Source organism: Chlorocebus sabaeus, chromosome 3 (genome assembly GCF_047675955.1).
Source record: "Chlorocebus sabaeus isolate Y175 chromosome 3, mChlSab1.0.hap1, whole genome shotgun sequence".
NCBI lineage: Eukaryota > Metazoa > Chordata > Mammalia > Primates > Cercopithecidae > Chlorocebus > Chlorocebus sabaeus.
This window is the reverse complement of record NC_132906.1, coordinates 129,489-144,083: the sequence shown is the minus strand read 5'-3', so window position 1 is coordinate 144,083 and position 14,595 is coordinate 129,489. Positions and strand designations below refer to the sequence as shown.

Here is a 14,595-nt window from a genome sequence, read left to right as displayed (position 1 = left end):
CCCTCCCGGCTCACTCACATTCCTTAGAGGAGCAGCCATCTGTGATATGTCTCTTTTTACCAGCAGTGATATTAGCACGGCACAGAAGGGGCAAGCTGCTTTTCACTCAGCTATGAAAGGGCAAGAGCCACAAGAGACAATCCAGACTGAAGAAAAAGAACTATGAGAAAGTTCCATGTTAAAGCCAGGATGCAGGGATGTCCTCTTCCCCATCACACGAGCAGACAGAAGGGAGCTGGGGGTGGCTGAAGGAGGTCCTGGTTGACTCTGAGGCTGGAAAGCTCTCTCTGAAATCTGCTCTAAAGAAGGGAAGCTGGTGGGGCGCTGTGGCTCACGCCTATAATCCCAGCTCTTTCGGACGCCGAGGTGGGCAGATCACTTGAGGTCAGGAGTTTGAGACCAGCCTGGCCAACACAGTGAAACCCTGTTTCTACTAAAAATACAAAAATTAGCCAGGTGTAGCGGCACACCCCTGTAGTCCAGCTACTCAGGAGGCTGAGGCAGGAGAATCCCTTGAACTCAGGAGGCGGAGTTTGCAGTGAGCTGAGATTGCGCCACTCCACTCCAGTCTGGGTGACAGCGACAGAGGGCGACTCTGTCAAAGAAACAAACAAACAAATAAGTAGAACGAAAGCTGCTGAAAGCCAGGAGGAACAGTAAGGCTGTTGGGGGTGGAGGAGGTAGTGGCAATCCACTTATTTAACATGTATTTTTTAAGCTGCACAGATTGTAAGACTGACAAATGCCCACCGAGAACACACTCTTGTAAACAGCGTCCAGATCAAGAGGCGTCACAGCCCCATGAGCCCCCACAGACCAAGGGGAACACTCGAGGGGAGACACCTTCATGGTATCTAACACCAAAGGTTAGTCTGACCAGTTTTTGAGCCGTATACCCAAAGAATTATGCAATCTCTACTCTGCAGTTCAGCACACTTCGTTCAACACTGTGTTTGCATATTCATACACGTGGTGTACAGCAGAAGCCTGTCAGTTGTCACTGCTGAGTGATATCCCCTTGTATAAATACACCATAACTTACGCATCCGTTCTACCTAATGGATGTTTAGGTTGCTCCTGGTCTGGGCTATTATAAATGGCGCCGCTGCCATTCAGGCTGCCATGGCTCCAGGCCCAGAGCTGTGAGGAGCTGCAGCGTGGGTGCCCAGCTCATGGCCTTGCTTCCACCGCCGTGCCAAATACTTCCCAGTAAAAATACTTGCTGAAGAGTGACTGGCAGAGCCCCTGAAGAGACTGTAAAAAGGCACCCCTTCCCCAAGAAGTTTTTTGTTACTATATTATTGTACAGTACCAACAATTCTCCCTGGGGAGCTTTCCGGAGCCCGGTGGGCAGAGGCCCTGGCCCCCGCATAGACACGCCTTGATACCACAGCCACGTGAGGGGGGCGGGAAAAGGCTGAGTCAAATGGGGGGCGGGAACAGGACCCCTGAGGCATAGGAGAGGAAGAAACAGTCTTAGTACAAGGGTGATCATGTGTGCCCTCTAGAAGATGTGTGACACATATGCTGTGTCAGGGAGGTGAGTCTCTACTGTCACCCAGGTCTTCTGTGAGTGGCTAAAAGTCTCCAAGTAGATTGCACATGCCCTCATATAAATCTGTATACATGTGACGTGAGACAAGCCCTCTTATATGTAGGGCCCTTGAGCAGTGCACGACCTGAACACCCACACAAGGTGTTCCTGTTACTTGGTCCTGAGGATGCAGAAAGACTGATTCGCCTCTGACTTTAAGGAGCTCATAGCTCAAGATGAGAAGGCAGAGGAGAAAATCAATTATATAAATATGCTATACCATGTGTCATAATGGAAGTTTGCCCAAAGAATTATGGGCATCTGAAACAGAGAGTAGTTACAGGACAGAGAAAAGTGGGTGCATTTGGCCGGGTGCGGTGGCTCACGCCTGTAATCCCAGCACTTTGGGAGGCCGAGGTGGGCAGATCACGAGGTCAGGAGATTGAGACCATCCTGGCTAACACGGTGAAACCCCGTCTCTACTAAAAATACAAAAAATTAGCGGGGCTTGGTGGTAGGTGCCTGTAGCCCCAGCTACTTGGGAGGCTGAGGCAGGAGAATGGTGCGAACCTGGGAGGCGGGGCTTGCAGTGAGCCAAGATCGCGGCACTGCACTCCAGCCTGGGCGACAGAGCGAGAGTCCATCTCAAATAAAAAAAAAAAAAAGAAAGAAAGAAAAGTGGGTGCATTCAATAGCACTAAGAGGTAGAACCCACAGGAGTAAGTGATGCTCACTAGAAAGGACTGATATGAAAGATGAGCCCAAGTTTCTGGTTTGAAAACTGGGGCCAGTGGTGGTGCCATTCTCTGAGCCAGGAAACCTCACCTGTCTGGACAAGGCGGCCCACCAGAAGAGCAGCATCAGTGGTGGAGGAGGAGGGCAGTGACCAAAGGTGAAAAAGCACAGGGCAGGCTGGGTGCAGTGGCTCACACATGTAATCCTAGCACTTTGGGAGGCCAAGGCGGGAGGACTGCTTGAGCCAAGGAACTGGAGACCAACCTGGGCAACACAGGGAGATGGCGTTTCTAAAAGTAATTAAATAATTAGCCAGGTGTGGAGGCACACCTATGGTCCCAGCTCCTCAGGAGGTTCAGATGGGAGAATCACTTAAACCCAGGAGGTAGAGGCTGCAATGAGTCAAGGTCGCACTATTGCACTCCAGCCTGGGAGTCAGAGCGAGACCCTGTTTAAAAAGCACAGGGTGGGGAAGCTCACTGAGAACTGGGTGTGCAGTGTTAAAGAAGTGGCTGGAGGTGGGAGGCCCGGGTCCCTCCCCAGCTCTGGCACTGACGGTGTGGTCTGAGCCTGTCACTTAACCTTGCTGGGTTTCAAGCTCCAGCATGGTACCAAGGGTCTAACACCCGCTACTGTCTACCTGACAGGCTTGCCCTGAGGATCAGTGTGCTGTGCGTGACAGCAGGCTCAATCTGTAATGCATGATATGCTGATCAATTATCACCATTACTAATTAAGGATTTATAATAAGTTAGACAAAAAAGGTTTAATAAGGCCAGGAGCTAAGACCACGGAAAAATTACCAAACTGAACACAGAAACGGGTATTCCATGCTTGCTCCAAGTGACTCCTTTTTATATTTTAATTTTATTTTTTTAAGACAGTTTCACTCTGTCGCCTAGACTGGAATGCAATGGCTCAATCTCAGCTCATTGCAACCTCCATCTCCCAGGTTCAAGCGATTCTTGTGCCTCAGTCATCTGAGTAACTGAGATTACAGGTGTGCACCACCACACCCGGTTAATGTTTGTATTTCTAGCAGAGACGAGGTTTCACCCTGTTGCCCAGGCTGGTCTCGAACTCCTGATCTCAAGTGATCCACCTGGTTCAGCCTCCCAAAGTGCTGGGATAACAGGCGCAGGCTACCGCGCCCAGCCAAGTGACACCTCTTTAAATCAGTGTTTGAGAATGATGCTTAGAAAGTTAAAGTAGCAGGGGAAGAGGAAAATAAGGCAAGAATATAGAACACAGAATGTATATCAGGGGATGATAACTCTTCCTTTTAAGACAACAATTATCAGTCATTGTCTTAATGAAGGACTGAGAGACAGAGAGAGAGAGAGAGAGAGAGAGAGAGTGTGTGTGTGTGTGTGTGTGTGTGTGTGTGTGTGTGTGTGTGTGTCTGTCTACATACTGGAAAAATAGAGACAGTGTTAAACTGAACATTTTTTAATTTAATGAGTTGCTTGTACTTAAGAAAATAAAATTGGCCGGGCGCGGTGGCTCAAGCCTGTAATCCCAGCACTTTGGGAGACCGAGACAGGCGGATCACGAGGTCAGGAGATCGAGACCATCCTGGCTAACACGGTGAAACCCCGTCTCTACTAAAAATACAAAAAAAAAACTAGCCGGGCGAGGTGGTGGACGCCTGTAGTCCCAGCTACTCCGGAGGCTGAGGCAGGAGAATGGCATAAACCCGGGAGGCGGAGCTTGCAGTGAGCCGAGATCCAGCCACTGCACTCCAGCCTAGCCAATAGAGTGAGACTCCGTCTCAAAAAATAAAATAAAATAACATGAAAATTAATGTGAAGCAGTAAATAGAGGTCAGTTCAATAAATGTCTGTATTGGCTAAAAAAATAAATAAATAAAAGAAAGTTAAAGTAGCTTTCTTTTAACTGTAAAGATAGAAAAGCACAGAGAAGAAAAGCTTAAGTCATTCCTCTCTGAAACGTGCCTGCAGCCAGGCACCAGGTTGCTCAGTTCTGAGCAGCGTCTGAGCCTCAAGATGCTGACCGCAGCTCAAACGCCAGGTCTGGGTTGACTCTGTGATCCTGTGCATGTCAAAGGCACCAATGCATCCTATCCTCCCCACCTTGCAAAACCTTTCTTTCAGCTAGAAAACTCTAACCCTGGGCCAGGCACGGTGGCTCACGCCTGTAATCCCAGCACTTTGGGAGGCTGAGGCGGGCAGATCACAAGGTCAGGAGATGGAGACAATCCTGGCCAACATGGTGAAACCCCATCTCTACTAAATATACAAAAATTAGCTGGGCGTGGTGGCGGCGCCTGTGGTCCCAGCTACTCAGGAGGCTGAGGCAGGAGAATCGCTTGAACCCAGGAGGCGGAGAATGCAGTGAGCCGAGATCATGCCACTGCACTCCAGCCTGGCAACAGAGTGAGAATCTGCCTCCAAAAAAAAAAAAGCAAAGAAAAGCAAAGCAAAGCCCAACCCAACCCCATCTGCCTGGCTCACTCCTACTGCTAGAACCTCAGCCTAGGACCCTCCCGCAGAAGGACCTTCCTGCCCTCCCCAATCTAAGGGACCACACATGTTCACTCCCGGCCCTTCCCACAGCACCATCACCGGCTGGTGTCTTCCTCTTGAAGAAACTGATAGCACCGTGACGGCAGGAGCATCCTGTTTGGTTTACCCCCATCTACTCCCGGGCATGTGCACACAGGCCCACGCAACATCTGTTGAAAGACACAGGTAGTCACTTAGCACCGAGTCTGCCTCCTCAGTTCCACAATGAGGACAAAGCCTGCCAGTGCCACCCCAAAGGTCTAAGGTGATGAAGAGAACGAAGCCTCAATCAACAGCAGTGCCTTCTCTGAAGTTTAACATGCAGGTCTAAATGAAATGTGCCCGAGGGAGGATCATAGAACAAAAGTCGCAGGACTATGGTATATTATTCAGCTATAAAAAGGAAGGAAATCCTGTCATATGCAACAATAAAGATGAACTTCAAGAACATTTTGCTAAGTGAAATAAGCCAAACACAAAAAGGAAATATTGTATGATTCCAGTTATGTGAGTTACCTCCAGTATGCAAATTCATAGAGACAGAAAGAAGAGAGATTACCAGAAGCAAGGCGAACAAGGAATTTTTATTTAAGGGGTACAGTCTTTGTTTGGGATGATGAAAAAGTCTTATATATAGACAGTGGTGATGTTTGCAGTAATGATGCATTTAATGCCACTTAACTGAACTGTATACTTATGAATGGTTAAAAGGATATTATGTATATTTTTCCTCAATTTTTAAAAATGGGGAAAAAAGTCTCCTACCTACTCCTGTTTAGCAAACTCGTTGTTTGAACAACAGCTCCCTTTTTAAACATAGCTACATGGCTGGGCGTAGTGGCTCACACCTATAATCCTAGCACTTTGGGACCCGGAGACAGGCAGATCACTTGAGGTCAGGAGTTCAAGACCAGCCTGCCCAACATGGCAAAATCCCCACTTTATTAAAAATGCAAAAATTTGCTGGAAATCGCTCGAACCTGGGAGGTGGGGGTTGCAGTGAGCCGAGGTCATTCCACTGCACTTCAGTCTAGGCAACAGAGCGGGCTTCCATCTCAAAAACAAACAAACAAACAAATAAACAAATAAACATAGCTAATAGCTACACAATGAGAAGACTGGACCTAGGGACTGGGTAGGACACAGCAGGGCAAAGTCTCCACATGAAGTCCAAACCCCAGGGCAGCTGCACCTCCCCACCCCACTGGCCCTCCACCACACAGACACTGACTCACAGCAGAGCTGCGCTCCTAGACACACTCGGGGTGTTAAGCATCTGTGGGTGCCCCAAACATTCAAATAATAAAATCAACCAGGGTGGTCAAGTCTGGACACTTCCATGTCGATGTCTATTTATACCTGAGCTAAGAAATACTAAGTGGCTGTGCCCTTAAACAGAAGCCAGATCAGGAGTCCTGGTTTTTCTTTCCTTTTCCATTCCCCCCTCAACATCTGCTTATGAAAAATTTCAATCATACAAAAAGGTTGAGAGGATTATTCAGTGACATCCCTAAACCTACCACCTGGTTTTGTTTGGTACAGAGGTGGGGGGGGGCCCCACACCCTGTTCTGATTTTTTCTCCATCTCCCACCACAGTGAGGCACTAGTCCAGGAATACCACAGGGGCTGTCCTCGTCTTCAGTGAATACGCAAAATAGTACCTACGGATAAACTGTGTTCTTGCCTCAGTACTTTAGAAACGATGAAACTTTCCTTCAGTTTCATAAAGAATGAAAGTATTTTTTTCAGCTTGAGACTGTGTATTTTAAGCTTTAGTTTGAAGACAGTTGATTTCATGACCAAATTATGAACTTTTGATAGAATTTTCATGAGAATACTCATCAGTCAAGACCGCAGCTGGAAATGAACAACTCTGACATACTACTATACCATTTTAATGAGACTTCACATATGGGAAATTTTTCTTTCATCAAGAGTTTTATAAATATGATCCTCATGGATGTGGACTTTAAAAAATGGGGATATCAAGCAAAGTAAATCTAACTTTGGAAATTTATTTGGCATCACCAATTGATGTAAACACACTTTAAATAAGAAACCACAAACATGAATTTTAAAACTGTAACAACTCACAAAACAAAAACACCTCATTCTCTAAATCCAAAGCTGAGACAACTACTAAATCCCATGCTTAATATAGGTGACCTGTGTAAACAATGTGACAGCAAAATTTTAAGCATGCCTTTAATTTGGTCCTTCCAAACCCAATTCCAACCCGCAATCCAATCCTGGAAAACACTATCAGATGTTCAAGAATTTTTATTCTAATTTATCCTAGTGCTTCACAAACCCACACTGGCTGCCAAACACACATCAAGCACCAACCAAGGAACCAACCAAACCAATGTCTCATGGGACCGGCACTAATGACACACGTTGGCATTTTCTGAAGCAGGATTTCTTGGACCTAAAATTCCAGCTATTATTTAAATCATATCCCTACTATAATTAACTAGCAAAGCTGAAACTAAATCAGGCAGATGGGCCAGGCCTCCAGCCAGATGCTAAATGTCAGAATCATAAACCACTATGTGGATGTACCACTCCAGCACTGTCCAGGCCAGGAAGCCACAGGCCAAGGGCTACCTCTCATAATGAGGGTCTTTGAAGAAGGCAGTGATTGCATTCCTTTGGGGATCTAGGAAAACACACTTTAGAAGAATTCCCACTCTCCAATAGCAGCGTCATCACAAGGCCTCAGAGGGTTTGGCATTGCCATATGTGCCCTGAGCATTGTGCTGGACACTATGAGGTCTCACCCAGGTAGAACAGGGTCTATTTTTTGGGGGGGGGCGGTGGGGGCAGGGTCTTACTCTGGTTGCCCAGGCTGTGCAGTGACAACATCTGAGGGGAAGTTTTACCATGAGATGGTGTTTCGCCATGTTGCCCAAGCTCATCTAGAATTCCTGGACTCAAGCGATCCACCTGGCTCGGCCTCCCAAAGTGCTGGAATTACGGGCATGAGCCACCATGCACAGCCAGGGTCTCCCTTCTGCAAAAGCTTACAGTCTAGGGGAAAAAGACACCATCACATTCTCTATTAGACAGCTTTGTACATGATATTTTTATGATATTCATTATGCAAATATAAATGGCATAAAAAAATTGAGCCATGGCCGGGCGCGGTGGCTCACGCCTGTAATCCCAGCACTTTGGGAGGCCGAGGCGGGCGGTTCACAAGGTCAGGAGATCGAGACCATGGTGAAACCCCGTCTCTACTAAAAAATAGAAAAAAATTAGCCGGGCGCAGTGGCGGGCGCCTGTAGTCCCAGCTACTCGGGAGGCTGAGGTAGGAGAATGGCGTGAACCCGGGAGGCGGAGCTTGCAGTGAGCTGAGATCCGGCCACTGCACTCCAGCCTGGGCGACAGAGCGAGACTCCGTCTCAAAAAAAAAAAAAAAAAAAATTGAGCCATATAAGTCTGTACTGAAGATATCTCAACGGAGTGACCAAGTTGCAGATACATTATTAGTTCTTTGCAGCATTCCTAATAGCAAGCGACCCAACAGGATGGGCCATCTTACATTCAAGTTCATAGCCCAGCAGGGGTTCTCGATCATTAAGAAAGCCTTGCCTGGGCGCGGTGGCTCAAGCCTGTAATCCCAGCACTTTGGGAGGCCGAGACGGGCGGATCACGAGGTCAGGTGATCGAGACCATCTTGGCTAACACGGTGAAACCCCGTCTCTACTAAAAAATACAAAAAACTAGCCAGGCGGGGAGGCGGAGCTTGCAATGAGCTGAGATCCGGCCACTGCACTCCAGTCTGGGTGACGGAGCGAGACTCTGTCTCCAAAAAAAAAAAAAAAGAAAGCCTTGCCTCCTCTGTCCCCTTTTGGATATGCTCCAGCTAGGGAGTTAGAACACCCCTCCCATTTGAAAATCACGGCTATGGACTTAAGTAATAAATACTGTGACTGCCCAAAGAATCCCTGCCTACTTCCATGGAGGGGCACAATTCTTCAGGAAGGTGTTGAGATTCTTTGGAGAAGGTATCTTAGAGAAAGGGATGTTTCACCAAAATCAGAAAGGCTGAAGGGCTAGGATTTGATGAAGAAAGTGTGAAGCTATTCTTGGAGGATGGAACTTCCCATGAAAAGGTTCCAATGTGGGAGAGAAAGATGAACACAAGAGCCAAAAAATGTTGGGGAGGGGGCAGGTGTCATCCAGGTACATTTATGAGAAAACAGGAGTAAGACGCCCGAGGAAGAATGGAGTTAACTAGTAATGAACCATGTTGGCCCTTAGCATTCCTGCTCAAGATAACTACCTAGAGGCAGCCAGGCTCACTATTCCGGAGGCCCACTCCTTCCAAAATCCAGCTTACATTCTTAAGATCCTTACCATCCTAACTGATCAAGGGTCTCTAGGATCTAAACTACGCCAGAAGACTCTAACAATCACTGTTAATAAGAAATACAAACCATGGCTACAAAATACGGGACTTTTTCATTTTCCTCCCAGAAAAATTCCCATGTATGTCACATACTGTCACACAAACAAAAAGGATTTGTGAATTAACTTAAACACTTGTCACAATTAACTTGACATGGTCCAGATGATAACTAACAAAGTCTTCCCAGGGTGAATGGCAAACATTGAACAATGCCAAATTTCCATTCTAATTTTAACATCATAACCAATGTCTGTACTTCCAATATTACCTTGCTTTTTTCATACTTTCAAAATATAACTAATAACCACGTAACATCAGCCTTAAAAATACTGAGCGAACAGCTGACTAACAGTGAAACGAATAGCCCAAGCAGGGCTGCCCTCACACTGGGGCCATCACAGGGCACTCTACGTAATAAAGCCCATTACAGAGAGCAGCAGTGACCTAGTGTACAATGGGAACGATGCCCCAGACTTGTGTAATTTGAAGGCCAATTCCTTCTAGAGGAATTACTGAGCAATAGATTATTTAAAAGAAGATTCAGAGAATGTTTAAAGCTAGAGGTCAGTCACTTCAATCAAGCCTTACCCATCTTTCTGTTCATCAGAATATTTCGGTACTTTTTAGAACAGATTTAGTCAAGACAGTCAATGCATTTGAATTTATCTTCTGTATTTCTTCACGCCGTTTTTAAAAAGTCAGTAAGAAATACGTTTTAGAAGTTTCACATGATTTTAAAAAAATATAAAAGCAGCTTTTCAAAAATGGTGTTGGTATGGTTTTTCCAACACAAAGAACACCTCTCCCCTAAACCCAGCTTCCCGAAATCCTTCCTCTGTTTATGGTCAATTTATCAGCTTCAACTCCCATCCTACCCCGCCCCTTGGTGGAGTTTAGGAGCCCAGGGCTGGCTATTTACAACACAGCATTTAAAATAACAAGGAATCTTATTGTAAAAGCATTCCCCTCCCACCAAAAGAAAGCGCCTCCCACCAACCCTGTGATTTGCTAAGGAACATGTACAGCTCCAATTTACAGTATTTAAACTATTTCAAACTCGATGAAGAAGCCAGAAGAATCCCTTCCAGTTCTATAATTCATTGATTCTAGTAATTCACCTTGGTAATTTTGCAAGACAGGATAGCCTCTGCTCAGATACCTTAAACTGCCTGCCTGAGATTTGGAAAGTTATTAAATGTTCACCAACTTATTTTCAAACGAATGCCGGTATATTCATTATTCTATTATTATTATTACATTCAGTGCCTTCTATACCTGCATGAGACAAAATTTTGTAAGGCACTGAATAACACATCTTGCTAATTACAATTAAATAGACGTCACAAACAGTTTATACATTCTCATTTTGGAATATTTTTTCTGTTACTACCTTATTACAACGGTTATTTCAGGAAAAAAAAAAAACTTAAAACATACAAAGCAGCTTACCAAAAATATACAAGATTTAGTACAAATTTCCCAATAATCAGCCATGAGTTACTTTTTCCATGATTAAGGGAAGGCCCCTCATCTTCTAAGTTAAAATTTTAAGCAGAACACTTGTGTAAGATCACACATTTTGTGATTTCGCATTCAAATTTCAGTATATTTGTTATTAAAATATGGGCAAACTTTCCTCTAAAAATGTACATATTTGTTGAATACTTTGTGAAAAGAGCTGTTCAGCTATTAATCTGAATTATTTACCGGCCAAACGTATACTCTATGGCTTAGCAGTTAAGGTGAAATAATTTTTTTAATGCTATTACATTAAAAACACTCTTGGCCGGGCGCGGTGGCTCTCGCCTATAATCCCAGCATTTTGAGAGGTCGGCGGATCACGAGGTCAGGAGATCGAGACCATCCTGGCTCACACCGTGAAACCCCGTCTCTACTAAAAACACAAAAAACTAGCCGGGCGCGGTGGCGGCGCCTGTGGTCCCAGCTACTCGGGAGGCAGGAGAATGGCGGGAACCCGGGGGGCGGAGCTTGCAGGGAGCCGAGATCGCGCTGCTCACTCCAGCCCGGGCCACAGAGCGAGACTCCGCCTCAAAAACAAAAACCAACAACAAAAAAATACTCTTATATCCATTCTAGAGAAGCGTGAAAATGTGAAAGTTCTTGTTCAAAATTCTTGTCAGGTGGGGCGCGGCTGGCTCACGCCTGTAATCCCAACACCTGAGGTCAGAAGTTCGAGTGCCAGCCTGGCCAACACGGCGAAACACGTCTCTACTAAAACTACAAAATTATCTGGGCTGGCGGCGGGCGCCCGGAGTCCCAGCTACTTGGGAGGCTGAGGCAGGAGAATCGCTTGAATCTGGGAGACGAAGGTTGCAGTGAGCCGAGATCGCGCCACTGCCCTCCAGCCTGGGAGACAGAGCGAGATCCTGTCTCAAAACAACAACAACAAACTTTTTGTCAACAAAATCTGAAAGTTAAGTTCTTTCATAGTTATCCTCGCAAAACAGCATCTCTCATCCAAAGGCCTCAGAACAGCCGCCAGCCGCCGAGCTCACTGGGGACCCTGCTACCGGCTGCTTGGCGCCCCGGTCGGGTGGGTTCTACCTTCTTCGGGGTCCATTCCTCGCCTCGCCCCCCGCTCCCACCCCTGGGGACACTGGAGACTCGGACTTTACAAACGGGTTTGCTGCAGGCCGCACTCCATGCCCGAGGGAAAGCTCCCCAGAGGTTCTGGAGTTGGGCAGCGATGGCAAGATGTGAACATGTCAGAATCCCCATCTCCGGAGTCCGGCTGCGAGCCACGCGCAGGTGAGCCTGCACCAGAGGAGAAAGCCGAGCCCCCGACACGTCGCTAAACTGGGGCACGGGAATGGCGTGTTATGCAACGGCCGCCGCTCGCGTGGCCACGAAAGCGCTCCCGCGGCTCGGGCCGCGTCCCGCCAAGACCGTGAACAAACTCGCAGAGTCGGCGCGGCCGCCGGCCGGGAGACGCCGAGCAGGGCCTGGCCGCCCGCGGCCGGGAGGAACGGCGCCCCCAGGGTCCGGAGGTCTCCGAGGGGCTGACTGGCCCGCGGGCTGGCGGCGCGGCCGCGGGGAACGGGGTTGGGAACGTGTGGCCGGGGCTGAGGCGGCGCAGCCGCGGGGGCTGAGGGGCGGCGCGGCCTCGGCTGCCGCACGGCCGTGGGTCTGCCGGCTCGCGGGACGACGGGGCGGCCGGCGGGGGCGAACAGGGCGGGCTCCGAACGACTGATTGGCCCGTGGGACGATGGCGCGGCCGAGAGGACGGCCCCGGCTCCGTGGGACCGCTGCGCGGCCGGACGCGGGGGTCCCGAGGCTGTCAAGGGCGGCCGGCCCGGCGTCTAGTGGAAAGCCGAGCCCCCGGGGACAGCGGAAGCAGAGGCGCGCCCGGCGCTACGGCCTTTCGGATCTGGGACACCGCCCCCGGCCCGCACCGCCCCTGCCCCGCCGGGATCCCGGCCGCCCCCGCCGCCGCACAACAAAGCGGCGCAGCCCCGCTGCCCCCGCCCGACGCCGGCCTCCAACTTCCCCGGCTCCTCCGGAACCGGCTCCGCGGGCTCCGCACGGCCTGGACGACGCGCCGCCGGGCGGGGGCGGCTCCGGGCGGGCGCGGACCGTGGGGGCAGGGCGCAGGGCTCCGTCCGGACAAACTTCCTCGGCCGCCCCGCCGGGCGCCCTTCCCGGAGCCTCGGCCCCGTGGTGGGTGCGCGGAGCCGCAGGGCTCGACCGCCTCGCGGAAACTCTCGCCACCCTCCCGGCGGCCGCCCCGACCCCAGCCCCCAGCCCCCTCACCTCCAGGGGCGCGGTCTACACCCTCGGGGGCGTCCTGGCCCGCGGCTCCCGGGCCTCGCGCGCCGGGAGACCGGGCACTGGTGGCTGGAGCTGCTGCTGGCCCCGCAGGGACGGGGGAGCCCCGGGCGGCGGCGGTGGCGTGGACGGCGACTGCTCCATCTTCCCGGGGCGCTCACGCCGCGGTTCCAAAGCGCAGACCCAAGTGGGACATTCGCTACATTGTTGGCATTCCACGGGCATCACGTGACCCCGCCTCCCGCGTCACTCTCGGCCGCATACCAGCCCGGGCGGGGCGCCTGCGGCCCCTGCTCCTCCGCGGCCGCTCCGCCCAGCCCCGCCCGGCCGCGCTTCCTGCCTCCGGCCTCGACCGCCACCTGCCCGCGGCCTCCCTGCTGGCCTGCGGTAGCTCGCCGGGGCCTCTCGGACCTATTTGACTCTCTGCTAGCCGCCCCCAAACTTGAGTATTTGCCCTCTCGACTGCACTTGTATTAAAAGTTGGTAACTGTTGTTAAAGTCACTATTCTTAAGTATCTCATACCAGTCTTGGTGGGGGGGAAAAAAAGCAGGCCTGAAGGATCCACCAAGTTACCAACTAGGGGCGGGACAGTAAAAATAGAGGCAGGAAAGGACAGACGGCTATTGGGACAGTGGAATCAAACAATTAAGAAGAACGTCTGCCAGGAGCGGTGGCTCGCGCCTGTAATCCCAGTACTTTGAGAGGTTTAGGCGGGCGGATCACCTGAGGTAGGGAGTTCGAGACCAGCCTGACCAACATGGAGAAACCCCATCTCTACTAAAAATACAAAATTAGCCAGGCGTGGTGGCGCATGCCTATGGTCCCAGCTCTTCGGGAGGCTGAGGCAGGAGAATGGCTGGAACCCAGGAGGCGGAGGTTGCCGTGAGCTGAGATCGCATCACTGCACTCCAGCCTGGGCAACGAGCGAAACTCCGTCTGAAAAAACAAAAAAGAACGTCTGATGCACACCCAAATTTAATCTGATTTAATTTAATCAACCTCCCCTCCCCGTGTATATTTTGTTTCTGATAAGTGTTTTCTGGTGTGGGAAATAGTATAGTACTATATATACTAGCAAGTGAGGTCGTGAGTTTTGAACAGCTCCACTATCCATTTGAGGACTTTGGATCTGGTACAGGGACAGAAGCAGGGATTGTGCAAAGATTCAGAGTAGAAATAATAGACTGGAAGCCAAATAATCTACTTCTGGCTCTCCTAACATCGTACTTCTTACCACCTACATCTGTGGCAAGTGATGCTGAGGGTCAATATAGTTTTTAAAATCAACTCAATTTCCTCTTTAATTGACAAACTCTTGTGAAATTTTTAAATTTTACTCTCATGGGAAACAGTAATAAAGGTCATTATCTGTGCACTATTTTGACAGTCTCACCCAGCCTTCAGTCCCTGGTCCATCCTCCTCCCTTCCTTCCTCTCTTTCAGTCTCTTAAGGCCTCCACTCTTCCAGAATCTTCTCAGATCTCTGTTTTCTCTCTTCTTTGGGCTCTGATAATCAAACTGTAATCCCTTCCTGCCAGCAGAAGTGTGCAAAAAAAAAAAAAAGAAAAAAAAAGAGAAACCATTGTGCAGCTTAGAATT

The 14,595-nt window shown here is 49.4% G+C and overlaps 1 protein-coding gene across 1 annotated transcript in view; it reads right to left on the bottom strand.

Moving 5' to 3' along the window:
• The window catches only part of LATS2 (large tumor suppressor kinase 2), a 93,527-nt gene extending 80,297 nt beyond the window's left edge, over positions 1–13,230 (bottom strand). Inside the window, exon 1 of the mRNA XM_008021636.3 lies at positions 12,981–13,230. The gene's annotated coding sequence lies outside the window, so the exon portion shown is untranslated. The remainder of the gene's footprint in view (positions 1–12,980) is intronic.
• Positions 13,231–14,595: the final 1,365 nt, after the last annotated feature.